Below are 18,078 nucleotides of genomic sequence, written 5' to 3' on the forward strand. Positions count from 1 at the left end.
CACAGGAGTCAAATCTCTCTCTCTCCCTCTCTTTGCTATTGGTTCTGTTTCTCTCGAATACCTGGTAGCACACTAAACAACAATGATAAACAAATGGAACCTAGACAAAAAAAAAAAAAAAATTATGGCACAATCACTTGCAGGCATTGGACAACAGGCAGTGCAGAAATTCAATCCTGAGCAAAGGCAGACTCACGAGCTGAACCGCATGAGGGCCCTGACTCTCAGCCTGAGGACATTTTCTTACCTAATGCAGTGAGCAGAAGAGGCAGAGATCAAGGTTGAGGCAGGGAATAGGACTATGAAGGATGGGTCATTGGGACACTGCTACTCCCCTTTGCCTCCCCCCACACACACACACACTCTTCCTCTTTCTCTCTCTCTCTCTCTCTCTCTCCTTCTCTCTCTCTCTCTCTCTCTCTCTCTCCCTCTCTCTCTCTCTCTCTCTCTCTCTCTCTCTCTCTCTCAGAAATAAACATTAAAGAAAGAAAATGAATCAGTAATCCAAACACTCCCCCCAACCCCCAAAAAACAGAAGTCCAGGACCAAATGGCTTCACAGGCAAATTCTACCAAACATTTAAAGAACAGTTAATATCCATTCTTAAACCATTCCAAAAAAAAAAAAAAAAAAAAAAAACAGAAGAGAAAGGAAAACTTTCAAAATCATTCTATGGGGCCAGTATCACTCTGATACCAAAACCAGAGAAGACACCAGGAAAAAAAAAAGAGAGAGAGAGAGAATGAACTCCAGGTCAGTATCTCTCATGAATATAGATGCAAAAAGCCTCAACAAAATATTAGCAAACTGAATCCAACAATATATTTTTTAAAAAATCATACACCACAGGGGCGCCTGGGTGGTTTGGTCGGTTAAGCGTCCGACTTCGGCTCAGGTCATGATCTCACGGTCCGTGAGTTCGAGCCCCGCATCGGGCTCTGTGCTGACAGCTCAGAGCCTGGAGCCTGTTTCAGATTCTGTGTCTCCCTCTCTCTCTGCCTCTCCCCTGTTCATGCTCTGTCTCTCTCTGTCTCAGAAATGAATAAAGGTTAAAAAAAATTTTTAAAAAAATCATACACCACAATCAAGTGGGACTTATTCCTGGGATGCAAGGGTATTTTAATAATCCCCAAACCATCAATGTGATATGTCACATCAATAAGAGAAAGAATAAAAACCATATAATCATTTAGATAGATGCAGAAAAAGCATTTGACCAACAACAACATCCGTTCATGATAAAAAACCCTCTGCAAAGTAGGTCTAGCAGGAATATATCTCAACATAATAAAGTACTTACATGAAAAGCCCACAGCCAATATCATACTCAATGGTGAAAAATTGAGAGCTTTTCACCTAAGGTCAGGAACAAGACAAGGATGTCCATTCTCACCACTATGTCTCATTTCAACATAGTACTAGGAAGTCCTAGCCACAGCAATTAGACAACGTAAAGAAATGAAAGGCATCCAAACTGGTAAGGAAAAAGTAAAACTTCCACTATCTGCAGATGGCATGCTATATATGGAAAACCCAAAAGACCCCACCAAAACACTACTAGGACTGATAAATGAATTCAGTAAAGTCACAGGATACATAATCAATGTACAGAAATCTGTTGCATTCCTATACACCAATCATGAAGTGGCAGAATGTAAAATTAAGAAAACAATGTCATTTACAATTGCACAAACAGTAAAATACCTGGGACTAAGCCTAACCAAAGAGGTAAAAGGCCTGTACTCTGAAAACTATAAAGCACTGATGAAATAAATTCAAGACAATGCAAAGAAATGGAAAGACATTCCATGTTCATGTGTTGACAGAACAAATATTGTTAAAATGTCTATACTATCCAAAGCAATCCAAACATGTAATGCAATCCCTAGCAAAATATCAACAGCATTTTCCACAGAGCTAGAACAAACAACCCTAAAATTTAGATGGAACCCCAAATAGCCAAAGAAATCTTGAAAAAGAAAAACAAATGGAGGTATCACAATTCCCTATTTCAAGTAATTAAAAGTTTGGTACTGGCAAAAATATAGACACATAGGTCAATAGAACAGAACAGAAAACTCAGGAATAAACCTACAATTACATGGTTAATTAATCTTTGACAAAGGAGGAATGAATATGCAATTGGAAAAAGACAGTCTCTTCAACAAATGGTGGTGAGAAAATGAACAGCCACATGCAAAAGAATGAAACTGGACCACTTTCTTTCACCATACACAAAAATAAACTTAATATGGATTAAAGACCCAAATGTGAGACCAGAAACTATAAAAATCCTTGAGGAGCACACAGGCAGTAATCTCCGACATTGGCTGTAGCAACATCTTTCTAGACATGTCTCCTGAGGCAAGGAAAATAAAAACAAAAATAAACATTGGGGATTACATCAAAATAAAGAGTTTCTGCACATAGTGAGAAACAACCAACAAAACTAAAAGGCCACCTACTGAAAGGAAGAAAATATTTGCAAATTACATATCCGATAAAGCATTAGAATACAAAATATATAACGAACGAATACAACTTGACACCCAAAAACCTAATAATCCACTTAAGAAATGGGCACAAGATACTTAAAGACATTTCTCCAAATTAGACAGACAGATGGCTAACAGACTTGAAAAGCTGAACGTCACTCATTGTCAGGGAAATGTAAATCAAAACTACTATGAAATATCACCTCATACCTGTCAGAATGGCTGCTATCAACAACACAAGAAACAAGTGTGGTAAGGACGTGAAGAAAAAGGAGCCCTCTCATACTGTTAGTGGGAATACAAACTGGTGCAGCATTGTGGAAAACAAAATGGAAGTTCCTCAAAAAGTTAAAATTAGAAGTACCCTAAGATTGAGGCATTGCATTACTGGGTATTTACCCAAAAAATACAAAAACACTAACTGAAAGGGATACATGCCAACCTATGTTTAGCAGCATTATTTACAATAGCCAAACCAGGAAGCAGCCCAAGTGCCCACTGATAGATGAATGGATAAGAAGATGAATATTATTCAGCTACAAAAAAGAATGAAATCTTGTCATATGCAACAACTTGGGTAGAGTTAGAGATTATAATGCTGAAGAAAATATGAGTCAGTCAGAGAAAGACAAATACCATTCGATCTCACTCCTATGTGGAATTTAAGAAACAAAACAAATGAGCAAAGAAAAAAAAAAGACAAACCAAGAAACAAACTCTTAACCATAGAGGACAAACATGCTTACCAGAGGGGAAATGGGTAGGAGGATGGGGAGAGTGGGGGATGGGGATTAAAGTGGGGATTAAAAACATTTATGGGGGGATAGGCTAAATGGGTGAAGGGTATTAAAGAGGGCACCTGTTGGGATGAGCACTGGATGTTATACGTAAGTGATGAATCATTTTTTTTCATGTTTACTTTTGAGAGAGAGAGACAGAGCATGAGCAGGGGAGGGGCAGAAAGAGGGGAAGACAGAGAATCTGAAGCAGGTTCCAGGCTCTGAGCTGTCAGCACAGAGCTCAACATGGGGCTCAGACCCATGAACCATGAGATCATGACCTGAGCTGAACTCAGACGCTTAATCGACTGAGGCACCCAGGTGCCCCATGAATCATTGAATTCTACTCCTGAAACCATTATTACACTATATGTTAACCAACTTGGATTTAAATAAAATGAAAAAAAAAACAGCCAAACCAAAATCAAACAACAACAACAAAACACTGCATCAGCTTGTACAATGTTATTAATATTTTCAAGAAAATGTTATTGTCACAAATCTCTCTTTTGTTCTTATTGAGGAGTGAATTTAACAAAATAATATGAAACCTGAAATTTCACTGCTTTTTCATTGCAAATATACATGTTTACTATGAAAATGAATACAGATAAATAATTAAAAAGTACACTTATAATGAAAAATGAATAACATTCAAAAAATAATAAATGTTGAAGCAGCTATAACAAACCTATTGAAAGAACTAAAGGAAGATATGGCTAAAGAACAAAACAAAAATATATTCAAAATTTAATGAATGAACAAATAGAGACTCCACAAAAAGAAAACTGTACATTTATACAAAAATGTTTTAAAAACTACATACATATATAATGCATAGAACTAATGGAAATTATAGAACTAAAAATTATAATAACAAAATGAAAAGCTCACTGAACGGCCTTAAGAGCTGTTTTGACATGATGAAGAAATAGTAAATCAAACTCAAGGACAGAATGATTCAATCTGAAACATGAAGAAAAATGAATAGAGTTTATCAGGGAATGGAAACACAACATCAAATGGTCTAACATGTTTGTAAAAAGAGTCCTAGAATTTTAAAAGAAGTTGGTGAAGGGCATAATGAGGTAAATAAAGGTTTGAAGAAATAATGGCTGAAAATTCCTAAATTTGATGAGAAACATTTATTTATATATCCAAGAATCTCAGAATACATCAAGAAGGATAAATGCACAAAATCCACACATAGCCACATTGAAGTCACAGTGGTTATAGCCAAAAGAAAGAGAAAATATTGACAGGATTCAGTGGAAAACAAGACATTATATAGGGATCAGTGATAAGAATAAATGCTGACTTCTCATCATAAATAATGGAAGCTAAAAGATATTGGAACAATTTTCAACTGCTAAAAGAATAGAGAAAAAGAAATCTCTACTGACAGTACCCTTCAAAAAGGAAGGATGAGATAAAGCTATTTTTTTTTATAAGAGTTGTTTTTAGATAAGTACCTGCAAACCCAAGTTATAAGATAATCTAAAGGATATTTGCCAGGTTTAAGGTGAATGATACCAAATGGAAACTCTGACCCATAGGAAGTAACAAAGACAATCAGAAATGGTAAATGAGAGTATAAATATAAACTATTTTTCTCTTAATTGTCTCAAGGTACCACTCACTGTAAAATACAAAAATAGTAACACTTTAAGGTGGGGATTATAATAATACAGGAGTAACATATATGACAACAATAACATAAATGAAGAAGAGTTAACAAATGCAAATATAATGTAGTAAAATGATTACATCCATGAAATAGGAACTGTCAAGTATAAAGTGAGAAGTGGAAAGTGTTGATATAAAAAGTGTTTAGAGTCAGGTGTTAATTGGTATAATATTGACTGTAAATAGACTTTAATAAGATAAGAATGCATATTTTTAGCCCTAGAGACAATATTTAGAACCATAAAAATTGTTATGGCTAAGAACCCAATAAAGAAATTAAAATGGTATGCCAGACGTAGTCAGTTAACCCAAAATAAAGAAGGAAAGGAGCAAGAGAGATACAAACACAAAAAGGAAACAGGGGAAACACAAAGAAAGATGGCAGACATAAACTCAACCATACCAATAATTACGTGTAAATGTCTTGTAAATGTTGACTAGATGTATCATTTACATGCAAATGTTAACTAAACCACAGTAATGAAAACACAAGGCTCAATATTTGCTGTCTACGAAGACCCAACTTCAAAATTAAGACAAATAGTTGGAAAGTAGTACAATAAAAAAGGTATAATATTATGTAAAGAATATGCCTATGAAAGCTGGTATGGTATATCAATGTCATACAATCAAGGCAAAGAGATATATGAAAGCTAAAGAAAATCTACATAATTATAAAAAGTACAAAAAAAAACAAAAAGAGGGGCACCTGGATGGTTCAGTTGGTTAAGAATCTGACTGTGGCTCAGGTCATGATCTCATGGTTCCTGAGTTTGAGCCCCATGTCAGGTTTTGTGCTGACAGCACAGCACCTGCTGCAGATCCTCTGTCCCCCTCTCTCTCTGTCCTTCCTCCACTTGCATTTTCTCTCTCTCAAAAATGAATGAGCAGGGGCGCCTGGGTGGCGCAGTCGGTTAAGCGTCCGACTTCAGCCAGGTCACGATCTCGCAATCCGTGAGTTCGAGCCCCGCGTCAGGCTCTGGGCTGATGGCTGGGAGCCTGGAGCCTGTTTCCGATTCTGTGTCTCCCTCTCTCTCTGCCCCTCCCCCGTTCATGCTCTGTCTCTCTCTGTCCCAAAAATAAATAAACGTTGAAAAAAAATTAAAAAAAAAAAATGAATGAGCATTAAAAAAAATAATAATGACCAAAAAGATGCAACAATCCTAAATGTGTATGCACCTATTAGCAGACTATGTTTTCTTTCTTTCTTTCTTTGTCTTTCTTTTTTTCTTTCTTTCTTTCTTTCTTTCTTTCTTTCTTTCTTTGTCTTTCTTTCTTTCTTTCTTTCTTTCTTTCTTTCTTTCTTTCTTTCTTTCTTTCTTTCCCTTTCTTCTTTCTTTCTTTTTTAATATGAAATTTATTGTCAAATTGGTTTCCATACAACACTCAGTGCTTATCCCTACAGGTGCCCTCCTCAATGACGATCACCCACTTTTTTTAAGAGTCTTTTGTGGTTTGGCTCCCTCCCTCTCTAACTTCTTTTTCTTTTTCTTCCCCTCCCCCATGGTCTTGTGTTAAATTTCTCAGGATTATGTTTTCTGACCATAATAAAAATTCTTAGAAACCATTAATAATGAACATAAATAAAATCACAAAATATTGAGAAATTTATTAATACTGATATGAAAATAAGTTTTCATAGAATAAACTACGACAATTAGAACAATCTTTAAATAATGGCAATGAAAAGGTAGCATATAAAAATTAATTTGATACAGTAAAAGCAAACCCTATTTTTAAATATTAGATTACATTCTTAGATTTAAAATCAATAGTGTAGGTTTCTCTATTAAAAGACTAAGAGGAAAAATAAACAAATTAAAACCAAGATTTAAAAAGGGAAGAATTCATAATGATCAGAGTATAAACTGATGAAATAGAAAACAGACTGGCAGAAGAAAAAAAAATCAACAGACTCCACAATTTTTTTAAAAGATTAATAATATTGATCAAAATCTAGGAGAAATAATCAAGAAAATAAGAGAGGAAAAAATACAAAATACAAATATTAAAAATAAAAAGAGGAATATTACTATAGGTCCTATAAATGTTATTAAGAGGATAATAAAGAATATTATTTAAAAATCTGAAAATTTTACAAAATGAAACAAATTCCTTAAAAAATGCAACTTGCCAAAATTAACACATGAAGCAATAGAAAATCAGAACAGCTTTATATCCATTAAAGAAATCATAATAAATAAATCTCACAAAGAAAACTCCAGACCCCGGTGGTTTACTCATTAATTTTACTACATAATTAAGGAAGATACATTATCAGTGTTACTCAAACATTTTTAGAAAATAGCGAAAGGGAGAGTGCTTTCCTAATCATTTTATGAAGCCAGTACAACACTAATACCAAAAGCTAATAAAGAATTTCTGGATTTTTTTTTTTGGAAATTTTAAATTAGACCACTATTAGTCATGATCATAAATTCAAAACTCCAGATCAAATATTAGCAAATGAAATCAAGACATATACATAAAATAATCTGAAATGATCAAATACAGTTATCTCTGTAATGCAAGGTTGGTTCAACATTTGGAAATGAAATATGTTTTGCCATGTTAACATATAAAGGAGGAAAATTGCATGATCCTCCTCACATCTCAGTTATCTCAGTAGAGACAGAAAAAAAAATCTGGAAAAATTCAACTCATTCATGGTAAAATGTCAGGAAGGAAAAAAAAAAACTTTGAGCAAACTAGAAATAAAAGGCATCTTTCTCAAATTAGTAAAGATATCTACAAAATACCTATAAATAATATATTTAATGGCGAAAAATAGAATAGTTTATTCAGAGTACCCGTAAGTAAACCATAAGCAGATGAATGGATAAAGAAATGGTGGTATATCCATACAACTAAATATTACTCTGCAGCAAAAAGAATGAACACATGTACACACACACACACACACACACACACACACACACACACAAATTCATCTCAAAAACAGAATCAGAACAAATGAAATCAGACATAAAGGAATACTTATAATATGGCTTGATTTATATGAAATAGAACCTGTAAAACTAATGTTTAACACTAATGTATAACTGATATACAAAACTAATGCATAGTTTCAGTTTTGTAAACCAGTAGTTGCCTGAAGCAAGTAGTTAGAGATGACTGTATGCAAAAGCCACAAGGGAACTTTCTGGATGGAAATGCTCTATATCTTGAATGGGCTATGCTTCACAAGTGCATAAATCTATCAGTACTCAAACTGTCAATTTCAATGAATTTTTAAAAAATACAAATTATACCTCAGTAAAGTTGCTTAAAATGTATAATATTAAAGAAAGCCTAAGGTACAGAACAACTCTTTCTGATCTATATTGTGGTAAGTTGTGACAGACTGATTGATCAATACATAGGTAGATAGGTAGGTAAGAGAGATATCAAAGAAACAGTGAAAAGCAATACATAATATTAGTTATGCTTTGGCAGGGATCTCAGGTAATTTTTGTCTTTGCAATTATAATGACAAATGCTATAATTTATAAACTTGCTAAAAATGAGCAAGTATTACATTTGCTGTACGTTTTTTAAAAAGGTTATGAAAAGGAAAAAATATCTAAAATATCTGATATATGGTAGATTTTCAGGATACATTTGGGACTTCCTTTCAGCTCTTTCTTTCCTTTTTTATCCTCTTTTACCACCTCACTCTACTTCCAGTCTCTTGTGCATTTACTGGCTTTCCTTTATTCACACTGTATTACACATTCCTCTATATCCAGATCTGATGATGTTTGATGAAAACTTTTTCCTCAGTTTAATTCAAGTCAGTACCAGAAATCTCCAAGGGACTAATTATCAAGTTTGCACAATACTGAAGCCAACACAGGCATACACAAACATAAGATCATAAGAAAATAGAATGTGACTCCAAAGTAATTGCACGTTTTCATTTCTCCAGACCTTGGTCAGCGAAGGTCACAGTTTTTTCACACACCTCCAGGAATATCAAAGTCAGCAAGCCTCCAGAGAAACTCTGGTTATGAACTCAGTGCTTAACTTACATTCCAGGGGCCCTCGCAGAAGCAGGCCCGAAAGAAAGCACTGTTTACACAAACTTGCAGTCATTGGCCAAATCTATCTGTTGTGTTCTCTTCTAGAGGCCAGCTGGGAAAGCTCCCTTTTTCTCAGCTGCCCTCTAATAAAGGAAAATCTTTGCAATCCTACCTTTGGCAATCCAGGAAACCAGTCCATCCATCGTATCAGACACTTCGGTCCCTAGGAGGTAAGAGACAACAATGGGCATGCTCATTGACCACAGTCACTGTTGGCTGATATGGAAAAGCAGCTAAAAATGCAACAGCAATAAAATACTTGCTTATTACTTTTAACTTCATGAAGTGGTTTTCACTTAAATTTTTATAACCCTCCCCTCAGGAGGATATTGCACAAAGATTAGAAAGCATGTTGCCTTTATTTGCAGACACATGATGGTTTAGATTTAAAATCCTAAAGGACCCATCAGAAAGAAACTGCCAGAATTACGGGACACCTGGGTGGCTCAGTTGGTCAAGGTCTCACGGTTCACGAGTTTGAGCCGCGCATCAGGCTCTGTGCTAACAGTACAGAGTCTGCTTGGGATTCTCTCCCTCTCTTTCTTGCCTTTCCCCTTCACTTTCTCTCTCTTTCTCTCAAAATAAATAAATAAACATTAAAAAAAAAAGCCAGCATTATCATTGAAATGCCAAAAGTTACAATGTCAGTGTAGTCAGATTAACTGTATTTCCATAGACTAACAACAAACAATTGGAAAATATAATAAAAATGCCACTTTTTAAGGTGTAAGAAAACTGAAATTCTTATTGAGGAATGAATTTAATAAAAAAGGTAAAATATTTGCACACCAAAAGCCAGAAAACATTGCCAGAGAAATTAAAGAAGACCTAAATAAATGGAGAAACATATCAAATGCATGGAACAGAAGACTAAATATTTTTAAGGTTCTCTCCACAATGATCTAAAGCATGTATTCTCAACAGGGGCAGAATCACCCACAAATAGATAAAAATTGCCTCCTGGAGGGGCGCCTGGGTGGCGCAGTCGGTTAAGCGTCCGACTTCAGCCAGGTCATGATCTCGCGGTCCGTGAGTTCGAGCCCCGCGTCAGGCTCTGGGCTCATGGCTCATGGCTCAGAGCCAGGAGCCTGTTTCCGATTCTGTGTCTCCCTCTCTCTCTGCCCCTCCCCCGTTCATGCTCTGTCTCTCTCTATCCCAAAAATAAATAAACGTTGAAAAAAAAAATTAAAAAAAAAAATTGCTTCCTGGAGGGAAAAATATTCTTACATATACAATGGCTTATTACCTTCCAAAGCTCAACCCTATCTAATAGAATCTTATTATTTATATATAATATTTCTTATTTGAGAAAATTTAAGTAGATTTCTTTTTTCTCCTTGTGTTTGGGAGGGTAAGAATAAAAAAAAAAAAGGTTGAGAAACAGTGATCTAAAAATTCAAGAGAGGGGTGACTGGTGACTGGCTAGTTCAGTCAGAAGAGTATGCAACTCTTGATCTCAAAAGTCCTAAAATTGAGCCCCACGTTAAATGTAGAGATTACTTAAATAAATAAAACTAAAAAAATAAAATAAAATAAAAATTCAAGACAGTCCTAATCAAAACACCAACAAGTTTTTAATAAATTGACAAGATAACTCTAAAGCTTATACGGAAATTCAAAGACCTTAGAATAGTTAATAATTCTGTGAAAGAATAAAAGACTAAGGACAGGGTTGTGTTGGATTAAGATTAAAAATATAGACTAAAAGAACATATTAGAGAAATAAATTCACAAAAATAAGGCCAAATGATTTTTGATGAAGCTCTCAAAGTAGTTCCATGAGGATGGTTAGTTTTTAAAGAATGGTGCTGAAATTACTAGGTATCTTTATGAAAAAAAAAACAAACAAAAAAAACAAGTTGACCTGTACATGACATAAACAATAAGTAATTTGAGATTTATAATATAAATAAACATAAAAGCTAAAGCAATCAAAATTTTAGAAAAAAACATCGGTGACTATTTTTGTGAGCAGGGAGTAGGTAATGATTTTTGGAATGGACAAAAATGCCTAAATACCCATGAAAAAAAAGTCAATGAATTAAACATTAAAATTAAATAGTCTCTTCAAAGACACCATTAAGAAAACATAGGCAAACCACAGATTTGGAGAAAATATTCTCAATACATACATTTGACATCCACCCACCATTACACCCACTCATATGTATGTGTATGTGTGTACATACATACTTATGTGTATATACGAGCTTTATGTATGTGTGCACATATGTGTGCAGACACAAGAGTGTAGAAAGCACTCCAATACAAAAATAAAAATATCCAGTATCCAATTAAATAGGAGAAAACTTGAACAGACAAATATATGTCCCCAAAAGGTACGTGAGAAGATGTTTAACAGGAGTCGCCAAAGAAATAAACCACAATGTGATACCACCACACATTCACCAGAGTGCTTGCTACAGCTGACAATTCAGTTGTTGGCAAAGATGTGAAGCAATTGTTATGTTCATGTATTATTGGTTGAAATGTCAAATGGTACAAATGTTTTGCAAAACAATGTGTTTCTCATAAAGTTTAACATACGCTTACTATATAATCCATCAGTACCATTTTTAGGAACTTTCCCAAAAGAAATGAGAACATATTCGCAGAAAGACTGGTATAAGTATGTCCATATATACATTTTTTAAGTTTATTTATTTATTTAGAGAGGGAGCGTGAGCAAGCAGGGGAGAAGCAGAGAGACAGGGAGACAGGGAATCCCAAGCAGACTCTGTGCTCTTTAGGCACAGAGCCTGAAAACTGCATGTCTGTGAACAACAGAATGGATTCAAAAATAATACAGCATATTCAAAAAAGGAATTCAGCAGTAAAAGAAAACAAATGACTACTACATAAAACAGCATTATGCCGAGTGAAAGAACCTAGAGACAAAGAGTACACATTGGATAATTATCTTTCTATGACATTCAAGAACAAGAAAAACTACGGTGATAAAGATCAGAACAATGGTTTTCTCTGGGAGATAGAACTGACAGAAAAAAACATGTTCTGATGATGACAGGGATAGATACATTTGAAGCAACATATTGAATTGTACATTTAAAATCGGTCTTTTATTTTACGTAAGTTATACTTCAATTAAAAATAAAACATAAGGAGAAAAGGACAGAAATAGAAGCTATATATCAAAATCTACCAGAAAGATATAAACAAAGGAAAAACAAATGGACAAGGCTGAGGCAAAGGGTTTAGGAAGCTACACTTGCATGATAAGATTAAAGCAATGCCAGGAAGTGATTGCTGAAACTTAGAAGAATATTTGCTTCAGGGGAATGGAAGAGATTTTGCTGGGAACGAGGCATTGTGAGCAGCTTCTAATGTGTCAGGCAATATTTCTTGACCTGATCGGTCAGGTGTTAATAAAGATGTTGGCCTCATAATAATTAATTAGCTGTACATTTATTTTATAGCAATTATCTGTATCTTTATTTTATTTTACAAGTAAGGGGTTAAAGAAGTCTTAAAATAAATAAAAGGACTTCGCTTTTCATAACATGTTTGAAGAAGACCCAAAGAGTGTAAGATTTAAGTTGAGATATGCCGAGTGAGAAGGAGCAGGCTCTGTGAAGAGTATGGAAAGACAGAGTTAATGTAGGTGGGAAACCTGAAAACAGGTCCCTGTAACAGCAGCATGATGGACTTGGAACACAGAGTCGTGAAGTTACATTGGTGACGAAAGCACGAGCCACAGCATGCCGGACTTAGAGGCTAAAATAAGGAGCTTGAGTTTTATTCTACATGAAGAAAGAAATTCTTAAAGAGTTGAGGTGCACAAAAACACTTCCACTGACATTTATAGGACACTGCTATGGTTTCTGTGTTAGAGGACAAGAATGAAATTAGCAAGAAAAGTTAGGATGATAAAATCTAGATCGGGTTAGAGACGCAGGACCTGGCTTTGGGCGGTGACAGTGGATGGAGATAGAAGTGAATGGCTTAGCGGGTAACAAGAAGGGAGACACTAATGCTACTGGATTGGTTCCCACCAGGACTGACTGAGTAGGTAAAAATGTCACACAATGAAATGGTAGTAGTTTAATACAGGGAAAAGCTTTGGGGAGGAAAATTCATAGCTAATTTTAGGGGTTTGCAAATCAACGCTCCTACCAAAAACCTGAAAGCTCAAGTCCACTCCCTGCTACCCCATCCCTCACTGTGACAAGAGCTCATCTGCCTAACTATTAACCCTCACTTCCCAGACTAACTTTTGTTCCAGCCACACTATCCTTGTTCCTTCTCCTTCCTGTCACCTACACTAACATTGGTCCCCTTAAAATACACTTTCTTTTTCCAGTAGAGAAGAACTTTCTCTACCATACACACATGATTAAATTTTTATTCATCTGCTAAAGGCCCACCTCAAACTTTACTATTTTCTTAAAAGCTTACTAGGAGAATTCTTTTCTGTATAAGGTGCAAAACTTGAGAAAATCCATGTGCTTGAAGTTACCTGGTATAATATGTACCGATTCAATTCACCAAATATATGTTGATCACCTATTATGTTCCAGAGTTAAATATTAGGACTAGAAAAACTAATAATCAATGGTGCTCTGTTTCATATACTCTCAGCTTACTTGGAGGATAGCATTTGAACAGGAAATTAAAATAGATGTGGTAAATGTCATAATGTAATGAGCAAAATGTTAGAAGAATGCAAATGAAGGATAATATTATTCTGCTCAATGGGGCTTACCTTAAAAAGTCACCTTTGATCTGACCCATGTAGTAGTCATTTTATTGAGTATTATTAAAAATTAAATATATCCACGAACTGAATTTCTCTCCATGCCTTCAGGCTTTGCAACATGCGGTCACTGTTTTTACCTTACACACACCTTGCTCAGGCACACTGTGAGTCTCGGGAAGCTTGTTGGAGCCACAAACAAACCCTCCTACACTCAATCATTCCCCTCTTATTTGTCTCAGAGAAAAATACCTGGATGGGAAGAATCCTCAGTGTGCTTCAGCCCTGCAAACATCACTGCTCTTCGTGGTTTCCTAGTTTCTTCACCTGGAAAACAAGAGGAATAAACTAAATCTGTGCTATCCTTTTTTGGCATCAAACTCCAGTAAAATGGTGGATATGAAAACTGTATTATAAGAAATATAGGTAAATATTTATTAGAGGGAATTAGTTTCAAAAAAGGTATAAAGTTATAAATAGGAATTCTGGTTTCTAGTTCCACGCATAAGGAGCTTAGACGTTATCACTCCATCCTAACAACAAGTATAAAGCTGAACAGACTGAATAATGCTTCTTGGATCCACCAGAGAGGGGAAGACACAGGTCAAACCACCAGCAAGACATGGGGTACCTCAGCAGAGCCTCAGCAGCAAAAACCACTGCAGAAACCAGTGCCACAATGGGAAAATCTGAACTGTAATTGACAAATGCTGGAGGCTCAGTACAGACAAAACTGAGAGTTTAAAACTCTGGGAGGAAATTGTCATAGGAGAACCACCACAATATTGTGAGATTTATCTCCAGGAGGTCAAACACATTTACAAAATAAACATCAGAGGAAAATCCCTTCCAGCTTCTGGCAGTGGGAGGGGAAAGAAACCATATTAAAATACAGCAGATCACTCTGTTTTTCTTTACAAGGCCTGCCTTCAGGGGAAACTAGTCAACTAGAACCTGAAATGCTGCATTACTCTCAGAGTCTAACTAACCAGGAAAGGGAAATACCCAACTCCAACCCATTCTACCCAATCTTTTCCAACTTAAAAAAAAATGCTAGAAATAAAAAACACTATAATAAAAATGAAGAATTCTTTTGATGATCATATTAGCATACTAGACACAGTTGAGGAAAGAATCTCTGAGCTAGAGAATATATTAATAGAATCCTCAAAACCTGAAAAGCAATGAGAAAAAACACTAAAAGAATATCCAAGGACTGTAGTACAATTATAAAACGTGTAACATACACAGAATGAAAATACAAGAAAAAGAGAAAGAAAAGAACAGAAGAAATATTTGAAATAATAACTGAGAATTTCATCAAATTAATGCCAGACACCTACCTCAGATTCATGAGGCTCAGATAATAGTGAGAAAAAAATGCCAAAAAAAAAAAAAAAAAAGGCTACATGTAGGCATAGAATTTTTAAACTACAGAAAATCAAAGAAAAAGACAAAATCCTAAAGGATTCCACTGGGAAAAAAAGCACCTTATCTATAAAGGAAGATAAAAATTATACCTGATATCTGATTTCTCCTCAGAAACCATGCAATAGGAAAGAGCAGAATAAAATATTTAGAGTGTTGAGAGGGGCGCCTGGGTGGCACAGTCGGTTACGCGTCCGACTTCAGCCAGGTCACGATCTCGCGGTCCGTGAGTTCGAGCCCCGCGTCAGGCTCTGGGCTGATGGCTCAGAGCCTGGAGCCTGTTTCCGATTCTGTGTCTCCCTCTCTCTCTGCCCCTCCCCCGTTCATGCTCTGTTTCTCTCTGTCCCAAAAATAAATAAACGTTGAAAAAAAATTAAAAAAAAAAATAAAGTGTTGAGAGAAAAATACCCATTAACCTAGAATTCTATATTCTGCAACATTATCCTTCAAAATTAAAAGATAAATACTTTCTCAGATAAATAAAAAATGAGGAAATTTATTTCTTTGAAAGAATGCTAAAAGAAGTTCTTTAGAGGGAAAGAATATGGGTCAGAAACTCAGATACCCATAAAGAATGGGGGACTAGTGAAAAAGGAACAAGTAAAACAACAACCAAAAAAAAACTTTTTTCTTACTAATGATCTAATAAATAACAGTTTGTTCAAAATAATACCAACATAATTTTAGATTATGTGTACACATGCATATATCATATATATTTATTTATATATACACACATATATACTTACAACTAAGGAAATGAATTGCAGCAATGATACGAGAAATGGAAAGAAAGAATTAGGATTATTTTGTTATTGTAAGGTATCCATAATACTTGTACAGTGGTATAGTGGTAACTGAAAGTGGACTTGATTAGTTGTGTATGTATATTGCAAACTCAAGGTCAATCACTAAAAAAGGAAAAATAAAGTATTATTGATATTCTAAGAAAGGAGAGACAATGAAATTATATATGTTCAATTAAAACCACAAAGGCAGAAAAAAGAAGAGACAAAAATAACAAAGAACAAGGACAAATAACAGAGAACAGTAAATATGGTAAATATTAATCCAACTAGATCAATAATGCCAATTGAATGCCAATGCTCTAAATGCACCAATTAAAAGACAGATGTCAGGGTAGATTAAAAAACAAGACAGAACTACATGTTGCTTATATGAAACTTGCTTTAAATATAAAGAAATATATAGATCTTTAAATATAAAGAAATATATAGTTTATATAAAGAAATATAAACGAAGAAAAATATACCATGGTAACACTAATTAAAACAAAGCAGAAGTAGCTATATTGATTTCAGACCGAGCAGGAATCAAACCAAGGAAAATTATCAGGTATATACTTACTGATAAAAGGGTCAACTCTCCAGGAAGACATAATTCTTAAAGGGCATGAACCTAACAAGAGAGCATCAAACTGTGTGAGGCAAAAAAATTGATAGAACTGTGAGGAGAAATAGATGAATCCATTCTCAGTGTTGGTGACCTTAACATTCCTCTATCAGAAATGAACAGGATCATGAAGTAAAAAATCAGTAAGGATATATTTGAACTCCACACCACCATCACTCAACTGGATGTAATGAACATCTGTAGACTAATCAGCCCAACAACAGCAGAGTAAACAGTTTACTCAAGCTCACATAGAACATTCAGCAATACAGACCACATCCTGGGCCATAAAACACCCCTTAACAAATTTAAAACTATAGAAATCATACAATGTCTGTCTGATCTTAGACCACAAGAAAAGTAAACTAGAAATCAGTAACAGAAGAAGACTGAAAAATCTTAAAATGCATGGGCTACTTCTAACTAACACATAGATCAAATAAGAATCTCAAGAGAAACTTAAAATATTTTGAACTAAATGAAAATGAAAATACAACTTATTAAAATTTGTGGAATGTAGCCAAAGCAGTGCTTAGAGGGAAATTTACAGCATTGAATGCATATGTTAGAAAAGAAGAAATTTTTCAAATCAGTCATCTAAATTTCTGCCTTCAGAAACTAGAAAAAGAAGATCAACTTAAAACCAAAATAAGCAGAAGAAAAGAAATAATAAAAATTAGAAAAGAAATAAGTGAAACAGAAAATAGGAAATCAGTAGAGGAAATCAATGAAACCAAATACTAATTTTTTGAAGAGACTAATAAGGTTGATAAGCTATCTAGCCAAGATAACTAAGAAAAAAGAGGACACAAATTACTTATATCAGAAATGACAAAAGGGCTATCACTAAAGTTCCCATGGAAATTAGAAAGATAACAAAAAATAGTGTGAATAACTATAAGCCAACAAATTTGATAATCTAGATAGATTAATTCCTTGAAAGGCATAATTTGACAAAGAGCATATAAAAAGAAATAAGGCAATCTGATTGGGTCTTAAATCTATTACAGAAATTGAAACAGTAATTAATAATCTTCCAAAACAGAAAGTATGAGGCCCAGGTGGGTTCACTGGTGAATTTTACCAAATATGTAAGGAAGAGATTTTATCAATTCTCTACTATCTCTTTCAGAGGATAGAAACAGAGGGAATACTTTCTAACTCATTTTATGAGGCTATTATAATCCTCATAACAAGACCAAAGACATTATGAGAAAAGAAGACTATAGACCAAGATCTCTCATGAACATAGATGCAAAAATCCTCAACAACAGCAAGTCAAATCCAAAAAGTATAGAAATAATTGTAATCCATAACCAAGCAGAATTTAATCTGGGTTTGCAAGATTAGTTCAATATGTAAAAATTCAATTAATAGTAATTCATCACATCAATAGTCTAAAAAAGAAAAAAAAACCATTTAAATCAGCCTCCAAGGAAATAGAAAGCTTGAACAGACCCATAACCAGCGAAGAAATTGAA

General features: G+C 34.6%; 1 long non-coding RNA gene across 1 annotated transcript in view; it reads right to left on the reverse strand.

The window, feature by feature from the left end:
* Positions 1-382: 382 nt before the first annotated feature.
* The window catches only part of LOC121036876 (uncharacterized), a 33,702-nt gene continuing 16,006 nt past the window's right edge, over positions 383-18,078 (reverse strand). The window contains exons 2-4 of the long non-coding RNA XR_005793517.1: positions 14,009-14,083; positions 9,155-9,205; positions 383-428 (exon numbers count right to left, since the gene is read on the reverse strand). This is a non-coding gene — a long non-coding RNA (uncharacterized LOC121036876). The remainder of the gene's footprint in view (positions 429-9,154; positions 9,206-14,008; positions 14,084-18,078) is intronic.

This window comes from Herpailurus yagouaroundi, unplaced genomic scaffold (genome assembly GCF_014898765.1).
Source record: "Herpailurus yagouaroundi ecotype Mexico unplaced genomic scaffold, PumYag 163, whole genome shotgun sequence".
Taxonomy (NCBI): domain Eukaryota; kingdom Metazoa; phylum Chordata; class Mammalia; order Carnivora; family Felidae; genus Herpailurus; species Herpailurus yagouaroundi.